A 17,641-nucleotide genomic window follows, 5' to 3' on the forward strand; every position below is an offset into this window, starting at 1 on the left:
AAAGAAACCGTTTTATTCTTTGTTTGCTTCTTAGTTTGGGCGCATTTATATTTAGGCTCCCAAAGAATGAAGGGGGGGCGGGGCAAAGTGTTTTTTTCCAGAAAGAAAATCCAAACTAGTGACATCTTTAAATAGATTTACACTCAAATTATACACTGTAAGTCTACAAGCAACATTATAAAAAATCACCCTTTTGTACTGTGATCCATTGTATGATACCAAAACTCCTGGAGGAGGGAGAAAATAATGATTAGGCTTAAGCAAAGTGAAAAGATATTTTCTCAGCTGGAAGCTGTTAATACTTTAGCTGATAGAGACTTGGAGAATAACTCCTCTGTTGTGTGTTTAAAAAATAAATATACAAGTACTGGAATAATTCACAGGATGAGAAATCACAGGAGGGAGATAACAGCTGAGCATATCTGAAACTGATCGTTTTTCTGCTTATGGGGATGTTGCTCTTTTGCCCTAAGTCTTAGACTGTCAGTTCTTCTGGATGTTGTCTCCAGTCCTCTGGGCCTTGCTGTCTTTGAGTAAATACTATATTGCCAACTCAGCCAAAGGCTTTACATTTTCATAGAAGACAGACAATTATGGGAAACATAGGCAGAGAATTTAGGATGCTAAACTTCCGCCACACTTAAAAATATTAAATATGATTTATTTTCTCATTGCAAAGCAATATAGGCTTATGATAAAAAAAACTTAAGAAATGCAGAGAAGCAAAAAGAAGAATCTGTATAATAATCCTACTCATGAGAGAGAAGCACAGTTAGTAATGGAGTATATCTAGTCTTCTATCTCATTTTCAATCCAACAGAAGTATATTTTGCAAAAAAAAATTCCTCATGTAGTACATATATATATATATTTTTCATCTTCTTGGTCTATTCTTCTCTCCATTTCTGTGAGTAATAGCTAGAAATCTACACTTTGAAATCAGAACCAACAATAGGTAGAATTTGGAGTCTCCTACTTGCATCTGGGTGACACAAGTCTCAATTTCTTCCTGTAATAAATGAAGATGATGTTATCTAGTTTGCAGGGTGGTATGAGGATAATATGATACATAGCAAATGGTCAGTGAATAGCAGCTATTACATGTTTTCTTTCTTTCTCCCTTTTTGTACTTTTGCCATATTGTTGCCTTCCTCTGTCTTTTTCTGGGCTCAGCTGCCCCCATGCTTCCTGCCATACTAGTCTCATCTACAACCATTCCAGAAGCTTTCTTTTAGTCTTTGGTGTCCTGTCTCCCAAGTCACAGCCTTCATGAGGCTGGAAGGCAGCAATTTCACCTAATTGCTCATGTCACCAGTGGTATCCTGTCCTTTAGATATGACATTGACTTTCACAACCATTAATGAAAATTCACTCCCTCACATTTCTCATGTTGTGTAGTAAGTGTGATGTACTTTCCTGATAGTTCCACCTGCCAGGAATGGACACTTAGAACCTTTGGATATCCTCTGAGTAACCTTGGCCATATAGTGTTTATCCTACTTTTCTGCTCCCTCTGTCTACTGACAAATGTCTTTACTGTTTGACTAAAAGTAGCCACAGTTACTAACAGTAACCACATCTGTTACACATTCATTCTTCTTCCTCTTCCCACTCCACTGGCCATTCCTAAGTATGCTTGATATGCTTCTTCCTATCAACCAGACTGATGGCCCAAGGTCTTCTAATTTCTGTGCGTAAAGTTCAATCTGTTCTGCTACCTTGACTGTTATTAGTATGTATTATTATTAGATTTTTTTATAAATCTGCTAAAAGCTAAATAAAATCTTGAGTTGCTCCACATAATATTACTAAAATTGTATGTCACTCAAAAACACACATATATTTTTAAAGATTTTATTTATTTATTCATGAGAGACATAGAGAGAGGCAGAGACATAGGCAGAGGGATAAGCAGCCTCCCCATGGGGAGCCCGATGCAGGACTCGATCCTAGGACCCTGGGATCATGACCTGAGCCAAAGGCAGATGCTCAACCACTGAGCCACTCAGGTGCCCCCAAAATACATTAGACTTTTCCAGATGAAAGGATATGGCTTTCCATCAGGGCATTATTGCCTATATTAAGAAGAAGAAAAAAAAAGCAGCACTGAAAATATTTAGGTCTGAGTGCTGATTTTACTTTCTTTTATAGAGTATAAATGTATAAAGATTGGAGATGTTTTGGAGAGGCTAGAACAACCTGGCAGTAGAATGTTTTAATTCCTAAGTTGTACTAGGTATAGCTATTTCTTTAAGTAAGATAAAGAATTCAGCCAATAATCAAGATCTCACTTGTCTGAGAGAGGGATCCAAGGACTAGGAGAAGGAGGTCTCTACCTCTGTCCTAACACCCTTTCGGTGGGGGGCGGGGCAGGGATGGCAGGGGGGATATGGGCAGGGACAGGGAAGCAGCATAAGAAGGTTGAGCCCTCATTAAGAACCAGCACTAAACTAAAAGACAGCCTACAGAATGGGAGAAGATATTTGCAAATGACGTATCAGATAAAGGGCTAGTTTCCAAGATCTATAAAGAACTTATTAAACTCAACAGCAAAGAAACAAACAATCCAATCATGAAATGGGCAAAAGACATGAAGAGAAATCTCACAGAGGAAGACATAGACATGGCCAACAAGCACATGAGAAAATGCTCTGCATCACTTGCCATCAGGGAAATACAAATCAAAACCACAATGAGATACCACCTCACACCAGTGAGAATGGGGCAAATTAACAAGGCAGGAAACAACAAATGTTGGAGAGGATGCGGAGAAAAGGGAACCCTCTTGCACTGTTGGTGGGAATGTGACCTGGTGCAGCCACTCTGGAAAACTGTGTGGAGGTTCCTCAAAGAGTTAAAAACAGATCTGCCCTATGACCCAGCAATTGCACTGCTGGGGATTTACCCCAAAGATACAGATGCAATGAAATGCCGGGACACCTGCACCCCGATGTTTATAGCAGCAATGTCCACAATAGCCAAACTGTGGAAGGAGCCTCGGTGTCCATTGAAAGATGAATGGATAAAGAAGATATGGTTTATGTATACAATGGAATATTACTCAGCTATTAGAAATGACAAATACCCACCATTTGCTTCAACGTGGATGGAACTGGAGGGTATTATGCTGAGTGAAGTAAGTCAGTTGGAGAAGGACAAACTTTATATGTTCTCATTCATTTGGGGAATATAAATAATAGTGAAAGGGAATATAAGGGAAGGGAGAAGAAATGTGTGGGAAGTATCAGAAAGGGAGACAGAACGTAAAGACTGCTAACTCTGGGAAACGAACTAGGGGTGGTAGAAGGGGAGGAGGGTGGGGGGTGGGAATGAATGGGTGACGGGCACTGGGGGTTATTCTGTATGTTGGTAAATTGAACACCAATAAAAAATAAATTAAAAAAAATAAAATTTGGTAATTTCCAAAAAAAAAAAAAAAAAAAAAGAGAACCAGCACTGCACTGGGACACACGGCCCTTCTTACATACTCTTTAAACTCTCCCTGGGACAAGCAACAGGGATGTGCCTTTCTAGAAACTGTTAAATCATAGACTGAGGGCTACCATATGGAGGCATGTCTATTGCCCAGTGTGTTCACAGTCAGGGAATGCTGAGTCTCAGAGACTGTTTTGTTGGGTTTGGCAGCAGGGCAATCTGAGGAATGGGCAGTCAATTGTACTACCTGTTTCTCTTTCTTTGCTTGCTGTGTCAAGTAGAGCTACTTCCTTGTCCAAGTGCTCAGTATAATGGAATGCTCCATTTTGTGAATGGGCCTGGGAATATTTTTTTAAAAAATGTATTATGGAAAATTTCAAACGTATGCAACATTAGAATAGCATAATGAAACCGTGCACTACCACATTTTTCAACATTTCCCCAATTTTGTTTCATCTTTTGTCCTACCACTTACCTTCCATGCCCTTCTTGTAACTACAGCAGTCTAAAGCAAATCTCAGAGAAGAAATTCTCTAAATGTTTCACTAGATCTCTAACAGATAAGGATGGAAAAAATAACGTAGTCACAGCTCCATGGAATCAGGGAAGAATTTGGATGAGCTGTTTCTTTAGGCCTTAAGATTTTGGGGGCTGAGAGGCCATGTGGAATAATATAGCAGGGTGTCTACGGGCATGTTAATGCCATTCATCATATGGTGAGACCCTGATGACTGAGTGACTGTTGGGATGAGAGAGTGTGACTCCAGCCACAAGATATGGAAGATTGAGAACCACTCTTCTTACACAAAAAAGCTCAAATGACAGTCCAGCAGGACGGCTGCTTGTCAATGACCTCATTGATCATACTTCTGTTCTTTCAAGAACCTCATCCTGACCCAGAGGCCACAGGATCTGTGAGCTTGGACTTCACACCTTTTTTCCATACAGACTACTCTCCCCCAGCCACCTTGGTGGCTTGATTCTGTTGGGAATGCACTGCTTTCCCTCAGTGATTCTAGTCAGCGCAATAGGGATAGTTATTCACACACCTACTGTGTGCTCTGCAGAAGAACAGAGGTATAGAATGTCATTTGGAAGGCGTCTCCTTTCGATCTCAAATTCAAACAGACTAACTCTCTTTGGTTTATGAAAGCTGCTTAGTTGATTCTTCGGGCTTTGAAGCCACATGGTACTGATGGGAACTGGAAAAGAAAAATGAATTCTTTCTTGACATGACCTCTGGGTTAATCTCAGCCATTCTGCTATCCTTGGGGAGATATATGGTGAGAGAATAACAGAGCCCTGGATTCCTCCATGGTCCATGCCCACGTGGGCTTATCATATTTCTTGAACATACTTTACGATTTTCCAGCATAGCATGCTGCTTTCTTTTGAGAGATGTACTCCTTTTCTACTTCCACTGAAATCTCTCTGAGGTTCAGCTGAGATAGCAACTCCATGAGACCTTTCTTGAACTCTCCAGCCAGGTATGTGCTCCTCTTCTCTGAACTTTCAAAGTGCTAACATTCAGTGGAACTGCTGTAACTAGAACTTGTGCAGAGACCAGGGATCTCCTTCTTCTTCTTTCTTCTAATCCCCTCTAAAGACTGTGGCCAAGTGTCTGGCCAAAGCAAAGGGGACACATCACTAACTAGGCAACAAAGAAGCCAAACCAGTCAGTAATGATAAGCACTTGGAGGGTTATTCTCACTTGCACCTTGTTAGGAAGTGGAAACTTCAATTCAACTCAGTAAACAGTTTTATTTGTCTCAGTGTTTGTTACATAGAATAATAACAGCTGATATTTATATAATGCTTATGATGGATCAGGTTCTGTTCTAAGCACTTTATAATTATTATTCACTTGATCTTCAGAACAATGCTATGAGGTTGATATTATTACTTACTTCCATTTTACTTTCAGAGAAACAGAGGCATTGAGAGGTTAAGCAAATCCATCAAGGTTGCGCAAGCTTTGTAGGTGACAGAGTTGGGATATGAACCAAGGCAGTGTGGCTCAAAGGAAAATAAGACACAGTCCTTCAGTCTTCAAGTGTTTACAGTCTAAGGGTTCTAACAAAGTGAATGATATGATTCTCTTCTAGTCTTAGAATCCCAAACTCATTCCATAGAACTGGACATAACTAACAATGGGTTGGACTATTGGGTAAGGCCACAACTGAGACCAGTGTTGGGAGTGGTTGTCCCACCATACACCAAGATAAGAGGCAGTTGTAGGCAAGAGCTGAGCTGAGCTACTTGTTAAACTGTAAAGCCTCCTGCAGAAGAGTTGTTGGGCATTGTCCTTCAGAAGCGACTGGGAGAATCTTCTATATATAGAGGCTGGTCTTTCTCTGGGGAATCCACCTTCTATATATGGAGGCTGGTTTTCTCTGGGGAATCCACCTTCTGTTCTCGTTCATTACCATCAGTGAATATAATTGCAGGATGCCATTTTGCGGTGTGGACTGACTAGCTATTAAGAACTGTTCTGAGGAGACCTTAATATTTAAATAACCATTTGAATATTTCCTTAGAATTTCCTTCCAATGCAACAGATCATATGGCAGCTGTGAAACTCTGCTGAACAGAAGCCACGTGGAATTGTAGCCAAGTGTTAGGATGGCATAGCAATCTCCACAGAATTTCTCTGGAGGTTTGGGAGTGTTCAGAGTAACCCTCCATCTTAAATACTGTGTTTTTTAGCCAAATGGGTTTTCTGAAAAAGAAGAGGTTTTAAGGCTTCTCTGGAGATAAATGAGCATATAATCATCTGCTCTAGAGGGAAATGGTTCCAAATCTTGGCATAAATCTCAGAAGTTGTTTCCTTAGAAACAACTAATGTTGTGTAACTCTCTTCCCTGGACAACCATTTAAGGTCTCTATAATTTGCTCACTTCCATCCATGGTTTTTAAACCTTTAACCCCAGGTGAGAAATCTTAATCTCTTTCTCTGGTGCAGATGATAACAAACAACCTTTCTCATTTCCCCAGACATTAAACACTTGGTGGGGACCGATCTTCTTTATCTTGAGAAAAAGGGATTATGTTAAGAATGTGGAGAAAAGATCCACTGTGGCAGGGCCCCTGGAGGTTTGATGACATCTGTTCTGGTCTGCTCAGGACTGAGAAATTTCCTGAGAAGCAGAATTTTTGTATACTTTGTTTTGTTTTTAAAGATTTTATTTTATTTATTTGTGAGAGAGAGCGGGAGAGAAAGAAAACATGAGTGGGGGGCGGCAGAAGGAGAGGGGAAGCAGACTCCTCACTGAGCAGGGAGCCCAATGCAGGGCTTGATCCCAGGCCCCCAGGATCAGGACCTGAGCTGAAGGCAAACACCTAACTGACTGACCCACACAGGCATCCCAAGATTTTTAGTGTTAAAGCCAGAATGGTGGTTCAACATAGTAAGGGCATGGGCCGTACTCCAAGGGAGGATGCCCAACTCCACGGCCTCTGGGCTCTGGATGGCTCTGGGTTCTTCCTCCTGCATCATCAGTGGAAGGCACTTCAGAGCATGGTCCCTACTGAATTGTCTGGTGATTGCTCTTTCAAAGATTCTCTCACAGCAGTTACATTAGAGAAACTGCTGGAAATATTACACACAGCCAGATTCAGTTCAGCTCATTCAATTTTACTCAATTTATCAAGCCTACGTGGAGTTTCTATAAATACTGTACTAGAGGCGGGGGATACAAAGATGAATAAGACTCAGCTCTGCTCCCTAGGGGCTCTTAGTCTAATGGGAGAGATGAAGGTATAAGCAAAGAGGCACCTTTCAGTGTGATGGGTGCTGTGATTGAAGTGGCAGACAAGATATGGGGAGGGACATTGTTAGAGTAATCCACTACATGAAGAGGTCAAAAAGGCCTCCCTAGAGAAGGTAATACTTCAATAGAGAGCTGGAGGATGAGTAGGCATTTGCCAGCTGGACAGTGGGAAAAAGCACTTCAGGAAGAAGCAAAAACATAGAGCAAAAGCACAGAGGAAAGAAATGATCTGTCAAGTAGAAACTTCATGGTATATTTAGGGAACAGTAGGTATGGCTGGAACACAGCATTTGAGATAGAAAGAATGGTAAGAGCGGAGTCTGGGGACAAGGAGCAAGAGACAGACCATGAATGGTATTGTAGATAATTATAGTAATCACTGTTGGCCACTTGCCCATCTCCTTTTCCCACTTTGCCGGGTTTTTTTATCCAAGTGATCCATCCTCCCCCCCTACTCCCCATAGCCATCAGCTTCTTTGAGCTAATCACAGTGATTTCATTTCTCTTTTAAGTGACTTATTTTAACATTTGAACTGAGACAAAAGTCTGGCCAAAGAGACGTGAGGTGTGTTTCTGTTGAGCACCCTTTAGGAAGAGAAGCTCTGTTCTCCTGCCAGAAGTTATGTCTACATGTTTGGCAGCTATCTTGTGAGCATGAGGATAGCTGGCTTGAACACAAGCTGATTTGCTGAAGCTGTTAGATCAGAAATATAGAAAGTACCTAGGGCTTTGAAGTCACTTTCTCTTAGGATATTTTGTTAGATAAGAAGTTTTACTTATTGTTTTAGCCATTTTGAATAGAGATTTCTTGTTACCGGTGGCTGAAAGCACTTAATAAAACAGTAGAACAGGCTTAAAAGTTGAGACTTTCGGTGACAGGAGAAATGGTATTATGTTACTGGTTTTATTTTAGGACATTGATTCCTATTTGTTAAGTAGCCATAATTCCTGCCCTTAAATCCTAGATGTGAAAACATGTTTATTCAACTAGCTTTTTGAAACTTATGCCAAGTACCATTCTAGATGCTGTAGATACAGTGTCAAATACGATATGCAATGTCCTCTTAGGGAATTTGCATCCCTTGATGGAGAGAAGCAAGTGAATCAACTTCACAGTGTAATATGGCCAGTGCTGTGGTAAAGTTACACTCAGAATATTATAGTAGTACTATAGGGCTCCTAAGTCAGTCTGATAAATCATTGAGTATTTATCAAGGAAGTGATACTTATACTGAAGACCTATGAAGCAGTAACTAATCATCCAGAGAACTCCACCTAGGGTCAGATATACCCATATCTTTGCCCTTCTGTTTCTGCTGTGGTCCCTCTGACTTCAGCCCATTTCTGGATGCTACTCTTATGCTTACTCTGACTCATCTCTTCTAAATTTAGTTTCTTGCCCCTGTCTCTTGAATTGGCCAGTTCATCTATTCTAACTTGGCTTTTTGTTGGTTACATGGTTCCAGGCTCCAGAGTGTTTTTCTGCGAAGTTTTGACTTTACAGATTTTGGCTTTCGCCTGCTACTTCTGGACATTTTCTTGCTGAAGGAGGTACTTGGCTCATTTTGAATTTGTCTGACTTTTCCCTACCCTCACCCCTCATGTAGTTTCCATATGTGGGCCAAGGTATTAGCTGCGAGGACATATAGGTTCAATGTACTTATAATAATGACTGTGAGCCTCATTATGTAGTCATTTTGAGACTGATATAGAAGGTCAGATTGCTTTAGAAAACTTTGGAGTAGATAAAAATTAGGTAAGAAATATTTTCCTTTTTTTGGCATTTTTTTTTTGTGTGTGTGTGTGTATGTGTGGAGGTGGATGTGAAGACTTTTCAAATACATGGAAAAGCTATATATGCACAGCAGTGTGACTTCCCATGTACCACAAGTATTTGTATTATGAATGTATTGCTTAGTGTGGGAAGAGCATTAACAACCCCTTTAACATTATGTGAAAGACCTTTCTCTGGAGATTGAAAACCAAAGACGATTCTCTGGTTTATGCAAGCTTCCTAAAAATTGATTAAGTGCGTCAGCCCCAGAGGGGTAGAGAATTTGGAAAGGTAGAATGGTTTTTCTAATGGTTTCCTATAGGTTCAAAACAGCCTAGTATTTACTCTCTAAGGTCACTGAGCCTGAAAATCAGTAGATTCTAATCTAGCAGGGTTTAAGTAAAGAGCAGAGATAAGAAGTGGCATTTATTTTTAAAAATTAGAGATGCCATATATTTTTTCGAATATTATACATATTTTTAAAGAGAACTCCACTGAACTTAGAAAAACAATGTAGCTCAGTATAAAGAAATTAAGCAATAAAGAAAGAGAAAGAAGAAGAAAAAACCACTCCAAATCACACTACACAGACATAGCTACTATTAACATCATTACAAACATCATCCCAAGCATCTTCATGGGGTGACATTGCCCCTATTCAGAATGCATAGGTTTAAAGCCTTCTATTATTTCCATTCCCTGATTTCATTAAAGACAAGAAGGATTTATTTTCCCCAACTTTGTTATTATTCTTTTTGGTTGCCTATGGGTTTTGCATAGATAGTGGCATAAAATGACCCTTATTGTATCATCTTTAACCAAAGTACACATATCTTCCAACTAGAAAAACTTTAGATAACTCTAAAATATCTTAAGTGTGAGATAAAAATGTCTGGCTTCAGAGTTTTGCATTACTGATCTCCATGATTTATACTAATTAGTTCATCCACTGAACTCTCATTTTGGGGAGCCATTTATTCATCATCAAATATTGCTAAGTATTTCATAATTGCAAGGAACCACAGAAATCCTAGTAAAAGACATAAAAATATGATGCACTTTTTTACTTTCTAAGACATAATTTAGTGATAAAGAGAATTCATTCACTCATGTTACTAATCATTTATGGGGTACCTGGCATCTGTGTCAGATGCTAGAGATATAAAAACAATAAATAAAGATGTAGTCTCTGCCCCCAAAAGGATTTCATGGACCATTGGGGAAAATAAACACATCAACAAATAGTAATCGCATCATATGACATGTGCCTCTGATACGTAAGTAAACAATAATAACAGGAGATAGCATCTGTCAAATAGTTTATGAGAAACACAACTAGTCTTTGAGCATGGTTTAGGAAAGAAAAGAATGATCCCATCTTGAGGTCTTCAGGAAGCAGAAGTATTGGAGCTGGTTCTTAATGATTTGAAGCCTTTTAATTGGCAGGGGTAGGTGAGGATTGTACTCAAGAGCAAGGCAAGGCCACAAGCAAACCAGAGCATGGAGATGGGAAAGAGAGGCTAGAAACAGGGCAATGCAAGTTCCTGCAGAGATTGGAGCTGAGCGTTCCTTCCTGGCAGTTGGAAAAATATGGCTTGCAAGGTAAGTTCGGGGGAGGTGTGTGACTCAAAGGTCTGGGTTTTATTCTTTGCACAGTAGGAGGCCACTACAGGTTGCAATGAGGGGAGTGACATCATCAAAGCACGGTTTTGGTAGGTTGGATGCTATCCTCAAGCAGGAGGGATTAAAAGAAGAGAAACGCAAAGGAACTACAATTTATGTAACACCTGCTATATACCACCTCTGTGAACATACAGCACTTCAATTCTCAGGACTATACACACAAGGAGGCACTTTTATTTCCCTTTTAAATCTGTGGAAACAGGATCAAATAGTTCATGAAACGTAACCAAAATTACAAATCTCACATGGGAAAGAGTCTGACAGTCTGACTTCCGAACACGGAACATGGTTTGACCTCCTTCCTCCATGCCATGATGAGCAATTGACATCACAGAGCTCACAATAATTACTCTGTTTATGTTGAATGTGTCAAGATACTAACGTTATAAAAATTCATTGTTTGTTCAGAGTGTAATCTGCACTCAGCCTTCTCAATTTGGAGAGAGTTTGATAGACTTGGAGAAGGGTCTAAACCTTCCTTTAACCCTAAAATGCTCTATTAGACCCTGAACCGGAACAACTGGAACAAAGACTCTCACACCAAATATTCCATGGGTAAGCTTTAATGTTTTATTTCTTTCTATCCAGATAGAGTGTCAAGCCCTTCAGGGAAGGAAGAAAGAGGGCAAGTTGTGATGGGGGTAATGAAAATTTTCCTTTTCCAACTTGCTCAGAACATTTTAGCCACCCACTTTACCCAGACCTCCATGCTGGCGGGACTCAGAGGACAAACGAGCATTTTTTTGGAGTTGTCTAGCATAGCGGGCCTTCTCTTTGGCTTACCTGCAGGTATGTACTCTGTGGGTGTGTGTTCACTGTTATACTGATGGAGTTGTTAGAATTAACCAAAAGATTTCTCATCTCACCCTCTTGGATTTTGTTTCTCTAGTGCCAGGCAAGCTTTCCTAACTTTTTTTTGTAAGTAGAAAAATAGTCTGGAGACATGAATATTCATTTAAATGATTTAGAAATACTTTCAAATGGCTTCAGAGGAAAAACAGCAGAAAGACAAAGTGTTAAAAAGCTAGCTCAAAAGCCTTGTGAGTGGATTTTAGAGAGAGAACTTTGATTTGAGTTCTTATAAATTTCACCTAGGAAGGAGAGAAGAAAAGCTTTAGAAGGTATTCAGACCAGTAAATGGTGGCACTGGTCAAAAATCCTGGAGCCATGCCACGATTTCCTTCTTGGACACAACCCCTCAATTCACCCTTTCAGAGGCCCCTGCTCTACCAGGGACTGACCAGAGTCAGCAGTGTCCTTAGGAGGTTTTCGGTGTCATTAGGTTTCATCTTCATGCAAAAGAAAAAGCCACAGCAACAAGGTGCATGAGGTGGCATCAAAGGCTTCCTTTTTGTAGCTGCTTCAGTGTGTCTGGGCTTGGCAGCATCTAGCTTTGGTGTAGAAGAACAATCAGCTGAGATCACTGCATGAAATATTGCTGATGGTGATTAAGACTCAGTGTGGATGACAGCTGGTGGCTCTTCGTTTCTACAGTAGGAGACAGCCGTGTGACCAAACCCTGAAATAGCTGTAGGGGGAATGGTTGGTGCGGAGCTTGGCATCTTCAGGCAGCACCCAGGATGTTGAGTTTGGTTTTGAATGCCACACTGTGGGAGTGATGGGAACAAATTTGAGAACATTCAGGAGGGAGTAATGAAGACCAGGAAGTATCTGGAAAACTAGGAGCACTGGGGATGCTTCATGGAGAAAAAAGGGTCTGAAGTGGCACATGACTTTGAAATTACACTGGTTGTATACTGCGCCAGGCAGACAAAGGCAAAAGGGTGCGAGAAGTGACTTTATGAAAGAAATAACTTTTCCAATAATGATAAAATGGGCTGCTGTGAGGAAGTCATGAGCTCCCTAAGATCAGAAATGTTCAAGCATATGATCTCATGACCTTCTAAATCAAGGGTTCTGTGGTTTGATGGTTTCCAAGGGTCTCACAGGTCACCACAAGTACACACACAACTATCAGCTTATGGTTGATACATCTTTCCTTTCCTTGCAGTCTCTTTTCTACTCAATCTCCCAATCTATTCTGGCTTTTGTCCCCACCACCCCAAGGGGATTGCTTCTGTCAAATCACACTTAAGTCATCAGAGCCCATCATCTCTATCCCTATCTTATTTCAATTTTTAGAAGCATTTTACACAATGTCAACTGTTTTCTGGAAACAGATCCTTCTCTTGGCTTTCATGACCTCATGCTCACCTAGCAGCTTCTTCCGACCTCACGGACTTTTATCTCAGTCTCTTGCTAGTTCTTCCTCCTCTCCTCAACTCCTAAATGTTAGGATACTCCAGAGGTCCCAATTAGGATTCCTTCTCCTCTCTATATTAATTCTTTGTAGTGGTTTAAAAACATGTCAACCCATTCCTTAATTTTTTTTTCTGATGCAGAAGTGGAATCTCTGTCTTCTCCCCTTGAATCTGGGTTATAGGTTACACTGTGGGAAAGCCTAGGCCCCTAGAGATTCCAGGTGTGGAACTCTAGCCAAAAGCCCAGCTGGGGATGCAAACATTGGGCAGTAGACTCAAGCCTTCTCTGTGGTGCTCTGTCCAAATTCTTGACCTACAGAACCCAAGAGTGGAATAAAAATGGTTCCTTTATGCCCCTTAGTTTGGGGTGGCTTGTTATGCAGCAGAGTAACTAGAACACTCCCAAAGGGGCCTCATCCTGTAGCATGTCTTGAAATATGACTTATAAAAGCTCATGACTTCAAAATCCACTTTCCAGCCCTAATCTCTCAACTCCAGACTCTTTAATTATTGAAGTGTCTACTGTTCCCTCCACTTGGGTATTCGGCAAGCATTATCTCAAACTCAATATGACCAAGACAGAAAGCTTAACATTTAGCCCTTGACCCTCAAATTTACTTCTTTCTATTTCCTGAACCTCTGCATATATCAGGTTTTTCGAGCTAAAACTCCTTTAGTCTTGCTTCCTTTTTTTTTTTTTTTTTTTTTTTTTTTTTTTTTTTTGCCCTCAAGATGATATCCAACACGATAGCAAGTGCTGTTCATTTTTTCTCCAAAATGTCCCTGAGGTCGGTCCCTCTTCTCTCCATCTCATCTACCTCTGTCCTAATCCAAGTTATAATCTTCTCATGTACTGCAATATCTGCTTGACCATTTTCCTGTGGCCATTCCTGTCCTCTTAAAATCTACTTTTGGCACAGAAGGCTGTATTAGTTATCTATTACAGTGTTACAACCAAAACTTGGTGGCTTAAAACAACAACAGTTTCTGTAGGTTAGGAATGTGGGCACAGTGCAGCTGGATTCACTGCCAATTGGTATCAAGCTGCACTGGAAAGTGTCTGCCTCTTAGTGCCCTCATGTGGTTGTGACAAAATCCAGTTCCCAGGAGCTATTAGACTAGGGGCCCCACTCCCTCTTGGACTGTTGGCTGAAGGCATCCCTTATTTCCCTGCCACATCAGCCTTTCCATAGAGTGTTTTTACAACATGGCAGCTGGCTTTATCAAGGAGAGGGAGGAGGCAAGAGAGAGTGGGAAAACTAGCTAGTCATAGGCTTTTGAAACCTAAGCAAGGAAGTGACAGCCCATCATTTCTCTATCCCATGTCTATTAGTTAGAAGCAGCAAGTCACTAAGTCCACACTCAAGGGAAAGGGATTTCACAGGGCATGAAAACCAGGAGGTGGGGATTGTTGGAAGCCATGTCAGAATCTGCCTACTACATTGCCCCGGAGTGATCTTTTAAAACCATAAATCACATCATGGTGCACCCCTTCTTAAAAACCTCCAGCGGTGGATATATGGCATTATACAGTTGTCTAACCTCATGTACAATACCGAGAGCCGACCATAACATAAACAATGGACTTTGGATGACGATGATGTGTCAGTGTAGGTTCATCAGTTGTAACAATGCATCACTCTGCTGGGGAGGTTGATCTTGGGGGAGGACATGCATGTGTAGGGGCAGCAGGCATGTGAGAAATCTATCTTCCTCTTAGTTTTTCTGTGAACCAAAACTGCTCTTAAAAAGTAAATACATTTTAAAAACTATCCCTGATGGCTTTTATTTTAATTTTTTTAATTTATTTTTTATTGGTGTTCAATTTGCCAACATATAGAATAACACCCAGTGCTCATCCTGTCAAGTGCCCCCCTCAGTGCCCGTCACCCAGTCACCCCCACCCCCCCGCCCTCCTCCCCTTCCACCACCCCTAGTTCGTTTCCCAGAGTTAGGAATCTCTTATGTTCTGTCTCCCTCTCTGACATTTCCCACTCATTTTTTTCTCCTTTGCCCTTTATTCCCTTTCACCATTTTTTATATTCCCCAAATGAATGAGACCAAACATTCAATGTTTGTCCTTCTCCGATTGACTTATTTCACTCAGCATAATCCCTCCAGGTCCATCCACGTCGAAGCAAATGGTGGGTTTTGTCATTTCTAATGGCTGAGGAATATTCCATTGTATACATAAACCACATCTTCTTTGTCCATTCCTGATGGTTTTTATTGCACTTTAGAATGGACCCCCAATTTCTTATTGCCTTACGGAGCCCTACATATCCAGCTGCCATCTACTTTTCTCACTTCATATTTTACTACACTTTCTCTCATCCACTTCACTCCAGCTGCCCTGTTCTTCTTTCTGTTCCCTGAATTCTCCAAATATCCTCCTTCCTTGGGCCTTTGTATAAGACGTTCTTCCCTGTGGGCCACCTTCCTCGTGGCCTGTGTCAGGATGGCTGGGTCCTCTCATGCAGATCTCAGCTTTGCTGTTACCTCCTTGGAAAGGCCTCCCTAACTACTCTCATCTATACCACGTCAACTTCTTTGTTTCTCTGCTCTGCTCTTATCATCATCTAATATTACTCTTGTTTCTGTATTTATTAATTTATTTCTTTTCTCCCTCTCCTCCTGCAGGTAGAATCTAGGTCCCGTGAGAGCAGGGACTGTTTTTGTCTTAGCTCCGTCACTGCTTTCACCACTCTCAGATCAACATCTTGGGGCCCGGTTGACCCTGGGCTGGGAGCATCACCTGGCAGCATTTGATCCTGCTGGCTGTATCCATGGGCACCACCTATTGTTCCCTCAGATGAGTGGCCCAAGTAACATCTCTGCTATATTTAGCTGTTATAGTTTTTATTTAGCTATTATATTAGCTTTTATATTTATATTTACTACCTTCGCAGGGATTCATCTTTGAATAAATTCCTTGTCTGAAGTCTAGTGACCACATGGAACTTGCTTCAACAGTTCAACTAATCAACAGACTGGATTTAATATATTGACCAGATCCAGCCTTGGTTCATTCACTTTCCACCTCCAAACTATATCCATCTCTGTTCATAGAATTACCAGAGATTTTTTTTTTAAGATTTTTATTTATTTATTCAGAGAGAGAGAGAGAGGGAGAGAAGCAGAGACACAGACAGAGGGAGAAGCAGGCGCTATGCAGGGAGCCCGATGTGGGACTCGATCCTGGGTCTCCAGGATCATACCCTGGGCTGCAGGCAGCGCTAAACCACTGTGCCACCAGGGCTGCCCCCCTACCAGAGATTTTCTAATACACAATTTCCATAACTAAGTTTATGAGAATAGCTAACAGTTACAGGATACTTATAAGGTGGCAGATACTGTGTCAAGTGCTTTCTATGTTTCAACTCATTTAATCAATTAAGATTCCCATTCTATAGATGAGGAAAATGAGGCACAGAAGGCTATGTAAATTGCCCAGGGTCACATAGGTAATAAGTGGTGACATTGGAATTTAACCTCACAGTCTGATTTTAGAGTTCTTGCTGCCACTCACAGTAGATGAACTTCTTGCCACTCATACTCATGGTAGATAATCTTTTGCAAAATCCCTCCATCACTACTTAACACAGAAAGAGGCAGGTTCCCAGACCCATGCAATTCCCACCAGGTACTTTTTTCAAAAGTATGCACAACTTGGAGTCTCTTGATTTGTTTACTATCTTCATTAACTCTCTTTCTACCATTTTAGCGACTCTGTTTCAACTACCTGGGAGAGGGAGAGAAGAAATGTCAAAATGCAAGGCCAGACATTCTCCAGAGTGCTCATTGCAGCCACCATGTTACCCAGGGTGCAGACTGCCTCTCCCTATTTCTGAGATCCTCCCTGGCCTGTAGTCGTGGGAGGGCTTTCAGAAGTTTGTCTGGTTTTTTTGGCAGGAAGAGAACAGCTGTTATCTTGGTTATAACCCGAAAAACACTCCCTTGCTCTAAAGATGTTATGGCTCAGCGATACTCCCCATGTTCCATCAGCGAACATTCCTCTTGGCTGTCCCCATGCAGGCTTTACTGTGGAATAGTTTCACTCCTTGGGCATGTGGAGCTATACTGACCCCCATGGCTCCACCACCGCCTCCTTGCTCTCCTGCAAATTTCTCTCCACACACATTTGGAGGCTTAGCTAGTCATTATCCAGCAAAGAAATTTCTCCTGCCCTGATGATAATGATCAAATGGCAGGCAACAGGGACAGCACCTGTTGCCAAGTATTGAGATGGAATAAACATCGCCCAGCTTCTTCTGAGAAGGAATAGCGATGTCTTGAGAGTCAGGAAGAAGAAAAGTGGCCAAATAAAAATGGTTTATTGGAAAAATATTCGGGGTCCCTCAGGGAGGACTGTCACAACTGGTGTTATCTCCTCAGGGAGCCAGCCCGCCTGCCAGCTGTATGCAGAGGACCTGAACACGGGACCCATCTTCTTTGGTGCACACTGTCTCTGGGTAGGAAGAATGCTATTTTTTGTTTAGGCTGAACACTCACCTGAACAAATAGCAGATGTTGATGAATATTAATTTGTGCTCAAATTAATGCTTCAAAGTGTCAATTTAATTTCTGTTTTACTATTCAGCCCTTGATTGTAATGAGCTACTTCAGGATGTGGGGAGCACACACCTGGCTTGGGGGCAGGGCTGGAGGTCTCCAGGGAGTGTGGCTGGGTCTTTGAGCTTTTATCTTTCTGCAGTGGG

General features: G+C 41.3%; 1 long non-coding RNA gene across 1 annotated transcript; it reads left to right on the top strand.

The window, feature by feature from the left end:
- Positions 1–10,454: 10,454 nt before the first annotated feature.
- On the top strand, positions 10,455–17,422 carry LOC119865127. The gene is made up of 3 exons (XR_005375991.1): positions 10,455–10,581; positions 11,251–11,451; positions 17,319–17,422. It is a non-coding gene; the product is annotated as an uncharacterized LOC119865127 (long non-coding RNA).
- The last annotated feature ends 219 nt before the right edge of the window (positions 17,423–17,641 follow it).

The sequence above is a fragment of the Canis lupus genome, chromosome 22 (genome assembly GCF_011100685.1).
Source record: "Canis lupus familiaris isolate Mischka breed German Shepherd chromosome 22, alternate assembly UU_Cfam_GSD_1.0, whole genome shotgun sequence".
NCBI lineage: Eukaryota > Metazoa > Chordata > Mammalia > Carnivora > Canidae > Canis > Canis lupus.